Source organism: Rhineura floridana, chromosome 2, assembly GCF_030035675.1.
Source record: "Rhineura floridana isolate rRhiFlo1 chromosome 2, rRhiFlo1.hap2, whole genome shotgun sequence".
Taxonomy (NCBI): Eukaryota; Metazoa; Chordata; class Lepidosauria; order Squamata; family Rhineuridae; genus Rhineura; species Rhineura floridana.
In genome coordinates, this window is record NC_084481.1 from 16,676,433 (window position 1) to 16,684,793 (window position 8,361).

At 44.2% G+C, this 8,361-nt stretch overlaps 1 long non-coding RNA gene across 1 annotated transcript; it reads left to right on the top strand.

Annotated features, from left to right (window-relative positions):
• Positions 1-660: 660 nt before the first annotated feature.
• Positions 661-7,311, top strand: LOC133378081 (uncharacterized). Its single transcript, XR_009760846.1, has 3 exons — positions 661-756; positions 6,599-6,693; positions 7,049-7,311. It is a non-coding gene; the product is annotated as an uncharacterized LOC133378081 (long non-coding RNA).
• Positions 7,312-8,361: the final 1,050 nt, after the last annotated feature.

The following is an 8,361-nucleotide window of genomic DNA, read 5'->3' on the forward strand; positions in this document are numbered from 1 at the left end:
TTGTATTCTAAGTGTGTGGGGAAGAGAAGGTCTGCAGTTTTTCAGTGGTGAGGGAAAACACTCTGTATATACTCAAAGACTCTCTATACCAGTTGCATATGTGTGGTGGGGAACAGCCATGGAGCTGCCCCTCCTGATACTGGTGTCACTGCTCCTTACCTGGCTGGGGGAATAGCAGTGAGGACAGGAACTCACTTGATTGGCAGCAATCCCACCAGTGCAACTGCACAGCCCTGACCTCGCCATTTCCCTGACCCAGCCCAGTCCAGGTAAGCAGCTAACAAGCTGGTATCAGGAGGGTGGCCTCACTGCACACACCACTACTGCTCTTTATTATTAACTGTTATTTGTGCTTAAGATTTCTGTGCCATGATCTTGGGCAAGTCACATATTTCTATGCCTCATTATTCCTCAGCTTTAACATTCTTCAAATCTTATAAATGCTATGTAACATACGCATGCATCTTATATTTGGGGTGAGCACATGCAAAAGAGGATAGTGCTCCTGTCCCTTTAATAGCTGTGTAGAATTTCAGCAGATGTCCCTTGTTATGTCCTTTTAAATCCAGCAATCCTATTTGTTGTATGTCACACACCTGTGGCTGTTATGCCTTTAAGCTAACACACACTATATCTTGCACACTGACAACATCTGAAATGATTCAGTATTGATTGCAGAAGCTTAACCAGTAATCCCCCAATGAATGATTCCTCAGTATTCCAGCTTAACTGGCTTGAAAATAGGCTATCCAAGAGGTAAGTCTCACAACAACTTAAATATTGTACAAGTTTTTTCTGTTGCTTCATCCACTTGCATTCCTAGCCAGGGTCTTAGTTAGAAGAAAGCCCTGGTGATTCCAACAGGACTTACTTTCAAGTGAGCATGTTTAAGGTGGTGGCCTTGGGCTCCAGCAAATAACTGTACAACAAATCAAATAGCAATAGAATGATCTTTTTAGCCGTGAGACCAGAGAGCATTTGTATGTATAAATTCCCCATATTGCTGGAACCAGCAGAGAATAAGATGGTAGCACTCAGCTGAATTATACTGCCACAGTAATTTTATTTATTTATTTATTTGATTTATATCCCATCCTTCCTCCCAGCAGGAGCCCAGGGCAGCAAACAAAAGCACTAAAAACACTTTAAAACATCATAAAAACAGACTTTAAAATACATTAAAATAAACATCTTTAAATACATTTTTTAGAAAAGCTTTCCAAACAACTTTTTTTTAAAAAAAAAAGGTTCAAAACATTTAAAAAAAAAAAAAAAGGTTTAAAGACATACTAAAAAGCAATTCCAACACAGATGCAGACTGGGACAAGGTCCCACCTTAAAAGGCTTGTTGAAAGAGCAGTATCGTCAATAGGGTCCGAAAAGATAACAGAGATGGTGCCTGTCTAATATTTAAGGGGAGGGAATTCCACATGGTAGGTGTCGCCACACTAAATGTCCGTTTCCCATGTTATACAGAATGGACCTCCTGATAAGATGGTATCTGCAGGAGGCCCTCACCTGCAGAGCGCAGTGATTGACTGGGTATATAAGGGATAAGACAGTCTTTCAGGTATCCTGGTCCCAAGCTGTATAGGGCTTTGTACACCACAACTAGAACCTTGAACTTGGCCCGGTAGCAAATGGGCAGCTAGTGCAATTCTTTCAGCAGCAGGGTGACATGTTGGTGATACCCTGCCCCAATGAGCAATTTCGCCACTGCATTTTGCACCAGTTGCAGCTTCCAGACCAACCTCAAGGGCAGCCCCACGTAGAGAGCATTACATAATCCAGCCTGGAGATTACCAGTGTGTGGACGACAGTGGTCAGGCTATCCTGGTCCAGAAATGGCTGCAGCTGTCTTACCAGACAAAGCTGGTAAAAGGACTCCTAGCCACTGAGGTCACCTGGGCCTCTAGCAACAAAGATGCATCCGGAAGCACTCCCAGACTACGGACCTGCTCTTTCAGAGGAAGTACAACCCCATCCAAAGCAGGCAACTGACTAATTATCTGAACTCAGGGACCACCAACCCACAGCACCTCCGTCTTGTTAGGATTCAGACTCAGTTTATTGGCCCTCATCCAGCCCACTACTGAGTCCAGGCACCGGTCCAGGGCTTGCACGGCCTCTCCCAATTCAGATGTTACAGAGAAATAGAGCTGGGTATTGTCAGCGTACTGCTGACACCTCACCCCAAATCTCCTGATGACTGCTCCCAAGGGCTTCATATAGATGTTAAACACCATGGGGGACAAGATGATACCCTACGACACCCCACAGCACAACTGCCAGGGGGCCGAAAGACAATCACCCAATTCTATTCTTTGAAAATGACCTTGGAGATAGGATTGGAACCACTGTAAAACAGTGCCTCCAATACCCATCTCACCAAGTTGGCCCAGAAGGATATCGTGGTCAATGGTATCAAAAGCCACTGAGAGATCAAGTAAGAGTAACAGGGTCGTACTCCCCCTGTCCTCCCGATCAAGGTCATCCATCAGGGTGACCAAAGCTGATTCAGTCCCATAACCAAACTGGAATGTGTCAAGATAATCTGTTTCATCCAAGAGTACTTGCAATTGCTGCACAACCCTCTCAATCACCTTCCCTAAGAAGGAGGTATTTGTGACTGGTTGGTAATTAAACCAACGGGTCCAGGGTGGGCTTTTTCAGGAGAGGTGGGTGTTATGGAAATTTGTATATTATGCAGATTTCGTCAGTGGTCTAAGCTGCTTATGTGATAGTGTGTGTATTTACCTAAGTAGCAGGCTTTTATCTTGCACTTAGATCACTGAGACTTAAGACTTAGTAAAATAAGAAAAAGCTACTTTATTTATAGAAATACATATTAGATAGGAAAGGCATACCTAGTTCTAGCTAACTAAGTTAGAGGCGCAATGCCCAGACATGGGTATTGCCCTCATGGCTCAGGAGAGAGAACAAAAACAAAGATGTCTCCTCTCTCCTTGGACAGTTGAAGAAGAAGAGAAAGAAAGGGGGGGCAGATAAGCTTCCCTGAGCGTATCAGTTTACAGCTGAAGGAAGTCAGGTAGAGAATAGCACAGGTAAAGGTAGGCAAGCTTAGCCAGCTGGAGGACCCTAACTCCACCTTCCCTTTGGAATGCAAATAAAAGAACCCAAACAGAAGTTGCTCTTGCCCCACTTCCAACAATCGGATTACCGCCTCTTTCAGGGTGGCTGGAACCACTCCCTCCCGCAATGATGTGTTGACCACAACCTGGATCCACTCGGTCAAACCCTCTCAGCAAGCTTTAATAAGCGAAGGAGGGCAAGGGTCAAGAGGACATGTTGATGGCCGCATCATCGCAAGCACCTTGTCTATGTCATCAGCATCAACTGAAACCAAAGAAGTTGCAGCAGACACTGCACTGGACACTTCACTGGGGACTACAGTAGATGTGGATGGGGCATCAAGATTGCTACAAAGGCGAGCAACTTTACCCTCAAAGTACCTTGCAAACAATTCACAGTGGGCCTCCAAAGGGTATAAAACTCCAGTTCCTGAAGCTGATGTCAACAGACCCCTGACAATATGGAAAAGCTCCACTGGACAGCTACTTAAGGATGCAGTGGTGGCAGAGAAGTGGGTCGCCTTCACTGCCCTCACCACCACACAGTAGCCACAGTTGTGATGCTTTACTCGTGCCCGATCAGCCTCACAGCACATCTTTCACCACTTGCGCTCTAGCTATCGTCCAGCCTCTTTCATTGCCCTTATTTCACTGGTGTACCAAGGGGCAAACCAGGCTCCACAATGCCGGAGAGGGCGTTCGGGGGCAAACGTGTCAAGCGCCCGACATGCCTCACTGTTCCACAGAGTGACAAGGGCTTCAACAGGGTCACCTGCTCTATCTACTGGGAAGTCCCCCAGGGCATTCAGGAATCCTGTGGATTCCATTAGTTTCCAGGGGCGCCCAACACTAACAATAAGAAATCATCTTCAAGATCAGGTTGGGCTGTTCCAGCTGTATCATGCTGCAACGCTGGCTCCCTCCTAACTGTGGCTAGGAAACTGGAAGCCAGTCTCAGAAATTCATGTTCCTTCCTCCCTTGCTGCTCTGGAGTAAATTTTTTCCTCCTGCTTTAATGCAGTTAAATGCAGGAAGGATTGGCACCCATCTTATCTGTAGTGGATGCTGATCAGGGTCCCTATTTGATCAGGATCTATAACTGTGATGTAAAAGGGATTTCAAAGCGTGTGTCCAAGAGAATCCTGTTAGCACCAAATATGGTTAAAGTTAATGCTGATGTTTCCCTTAATCAGGGGTAAAAAAAATCAAACTTAGGTTTCTCTCAGTTTCTCATTACTCCAGTCTTCAATTCAGGTCTTCACATTTCTGCATCAGTTTACAATTAAAAAAAAATCCTTCTGACAATTCATCAGCATTTTAGTGCAATTTTTTCAAAATATATGCATTTTTTATCCAATTTTGCCTGATAAACACATTTTTGCAAGCAATTTCCCCAAACATAATGTGTTTTATATGTTTTTTCACTAATATATCCATGTTTATAGACACTTTCCCATAACATACACATTTTGTACACATTATTTGGTTGGAGAACTGCATCCCAAAATTTGGAGAAGTGTGAATTCTGAAGGATGGCTCTGTTTCGGTTCCCATATTGTTTCACTGCCCCAAGTGGCAAAGTGTGAATTTAGGTAGGTTTGCCCTTAAATGCAAACTGAATTGGATTTCCCCACATACCTGCCTCCAAGCCTCTTTGGCTGCAAACACACCATACATTTAAAGCACAAGATACCCCCCCCCAATGCTGGGTATGTTACTTTGTTAAAGGTGTTGAGAACGGTAGCTCTGTGAGGGGTAGACTACAGTTCCCATGATTCTTTGGGGGTAAATAATGTGCTTTAAATGCATGGTGTGTATGCTTTTCATACTTCTTATTGGTCCTGCTTTGCCCTCTCTGTGAGTGTTGTTGCCTGGCTGGAATGTGTCCCTGAACTCTTGCTAATACCTGTTGCTTTCCTAGATGGAGGACTGAGAAGAGTGTGTGAGTGTCTATGCAGGAACTAGCCTGCTGTAGAAAGACAAGCTTTACATTCATTGCTCTGCCGGCTTTTGCCTCTGGCCCTGCCCACCACTGGCATGTGGTCTCTGGAAGTTTGCGCAGAAGGGCTAATCATAGTTAAGGCTGGAAGAAGAAATTTGTCTGGGGGTTGGAGAGATGGAAGGAGTGCATGGTTTAAAAACTTAACCATATTGGATTCTGGGTTCTGATATTATGAGACCGGAATATCAAAACTTTTTCTCCCTCATCCTCCTAGGGTGATTCATCCTGAATCAGACACTCCCCGGCTCCGGTGAGCTTTTCCCAGGGATCAACTTAAAAGCTGTTCTACTACAGACACAGTAATGGCCACCAGCTTGGATGGCTTTAAAAGAAGATTAGACAAATTCATGGAGGACAGGGCTATCAATGGCTACTAACCATGATGGCTGTGCTCTGCCACCCTAGTCAGAGGCAGTATGCTTCTGAAAACCAGTTGCCGGAAGCCTCAGGAGGGGAGAGTGTTCTTGCACTCAGGTCCTGCTTGTGGGCTTCCCCCAAGCACCTGGTTGGCCACTGTGAGAACAGGATGCTGGACTAGATGGGCCACTGGCCTGATCCAGCAGGCTCTTCTTATGTTCTTACTACCTTTTTGATGTTAAATGCCAGTAGTCTGGTTCCATTCTGGTTCAGATGGAGCCCATCCATGTTGTGCAGGTCTATCAAAAAATGACCAGAGCCTAACAAATTTAGACCCTACCTCCCTACACCATCATCTTATCTATGCACTGAACCCCCTAGCTTCACCTGTCTAGCTGGCCCTGCATATGGTAGCTGGTGGCTTCATGAAAATGTGGTAGTGGAATCTACTCTGGGTTTTAATCTGAACTTTCAAGGAGATGTCTGAGGTGCAGATTGTAGGTTCAGCACCTTGGGCAGTTTTTCAAAAGTTCAGACTAAAACCCAGAGTGGATTCCCCTGCACCACTGACATGGAGCCACCAGCAGCCACAGAGAGAAAGCTGCCTTGGAGGCCCTGCCTTTTAACTCCCTACCTAAACTTGGCTTCCAGGTTCTCATGCAGAGCTTGGAAAAGTTACTTGTTTGAACTACAACTCCCATCAGCCCCAGCCAGCGCCATGCTGGCTGGGGCTGATGGGAGTTGTAGTTCAAAAAAGTAACTTTTCCAAGCTCTGTTCTCATGACTACATTGTTGGGGCCAATGTGCACCATAACCACTGTTTCCTCTTCAGCACTATCTATCTACACAATGTATGGTACCCACAATCTTCATATGAGGTAGGCAAGTCAGCATGCAGTCTACTTGGCTGTTACAAACCCAGCTATCTGTGTTTCTATTGAATGAATCGCCCACTACTAGGGACTCACCAACCTTTGGAGGATATCCGTTTGTCCCCCAAGGAATGGGTCCTTTTCCTTTTCCTTGTAGTGTCACCCTCCTTTCTCCCAAACCCTCAGTCTCTATGACAGCAGAGGATCTGTCATCCAGGAAGTGGAACTATCACAGCCTTTAAGGCCTCATCCACTAGTCTTTCTGCTTGTCTCAGCACCTTCAGGTCAGCTACCTTGGCTTCTATGGATCAAACTTTCCCCCTGAAACCAGGAACTTTGCACTGAACACATATCCATGACTTCTGTCCAGGTAATTCTGTCCCTTCCATCTCTGCTGGTGTTTTACCTTCATTACTGGGCTCCTGCTGGGAGGAAGGGTGGGATATAAATTAATTAATTAAATAAATAACTGTTTTTCTTTGGGGGGCAGTTGTTTACCTGGAAAGGTAAGTTAGTGACCATCAGGAGGAGGGGTGGGTTGACTGCCCTGGCCTCTTCACCCTGCTACTGAACTGACACAGGTGCTTAACCTCGCCTGTTTGCTTAACTTCTTTTAACCATGACACTGTCATTGTGGCTGAGATGTTTCATCACCTGGGGCTCTCCTCATATTTGTAGATCTGGGCTGTCTTACAAGTTTGTCTCACTTTTATATTCCTGTACAGTGCAAGAGAACACAGGCAGAGGAGATGGGTGGAAGACACAAAGATAATAAGAAACTGATGTATACCTTGGTGCACCACATTTTTTAATTTCTAGTTTGCTGAAGTCTGAAAATATCTTAAAACTGGAAGTAAAAGATGGCCACGTTTTAAAAGCCTCATGTTAGTTAAATAAAGAAATAAGAATAAATTGTACCTGGCAAACCAATGTTTTCCCTAGGATCTGAAAAAAATACTTAATAACTAACAATTCCTATTCCACAGCAAAGCCATAATTTAAGGCTAAATTTACATTGTAATTAGCTTCTCAGAAATGTGAAGAACTTCAATAAAGTTGTCCATTAATAATTTCACTGCTGTTGGAAAGCCTGTCCCACCCACATGTGCTACTTAATTAAACTCAGTGTTCCTCATTCGTATAAGACAGTTATGAAGAACAGGTGGTACCTAATTTGAAGATAATGGATGTATGGATCTCAGTATAATTTCATCATCCTAAGTGAAATTATCTGACACCTTGCTTGAACCTGTACTTTCAAAGATTGCAAAAATCTTTAGGGTGATATAAATGTGCATGGTGTAGTAATCCACTGTCATGACAAAGTAGGTTTGCACAGCAAAAGTATGGCTGAAGTAACTGTGTTACGGTGGTTTGCTACCAGTTTATGTGTTCCTGAATGCTTTGTGGATAATAGCTTTTTCACAATTGTGAAATTCACAGCCTAGGACTTCATTTTGCTTGGAACCTCTACCCGCCCTCCTCCAATTACTCTGTATTCATGTAAATACCCTATCATTACTAAGAGGCTTAGAAAATTCACTCTTCACGTGTTTAGAGATACTTTAAAAAAAAAAACCCAGGAGGTTCCATTTTTTCTTCTCTTGACTGTTAGAAGCAAAGCTGGAATTTTGAAGGAAGGTCTAGACTAATCTTTCCCAATCTGGTGCCCTCCCAGTATTGTGAACTGCAGTTCCCATCAGCCATCTTAGAAGTACATTGAGGAGAGCTTGGGTACACATTATGCATTTTAGATAAAAATATAAACCATTACTATGGGTTAGATTCTGTGAATGCAACAATGCAACATTTCTGTTTCCTGATTCCTAACTGAGCAGAGCAGAGGGAGCTGTCTCAGCTGGTCCACAGGAGAGGAGATATAAGCAAGCCAGCTTTCAGAGAGCGAGCAAACAGGAGTTTGACAAAGGAGGTTGACAAGGGAGGTCAAGGGGGAGGTCCCTAAAACAAAACAAAAAAAGCCCAAACAGATTACTAATTCTCCTTGTACAGCACACCACATACCTCAGGTTTACCTGTA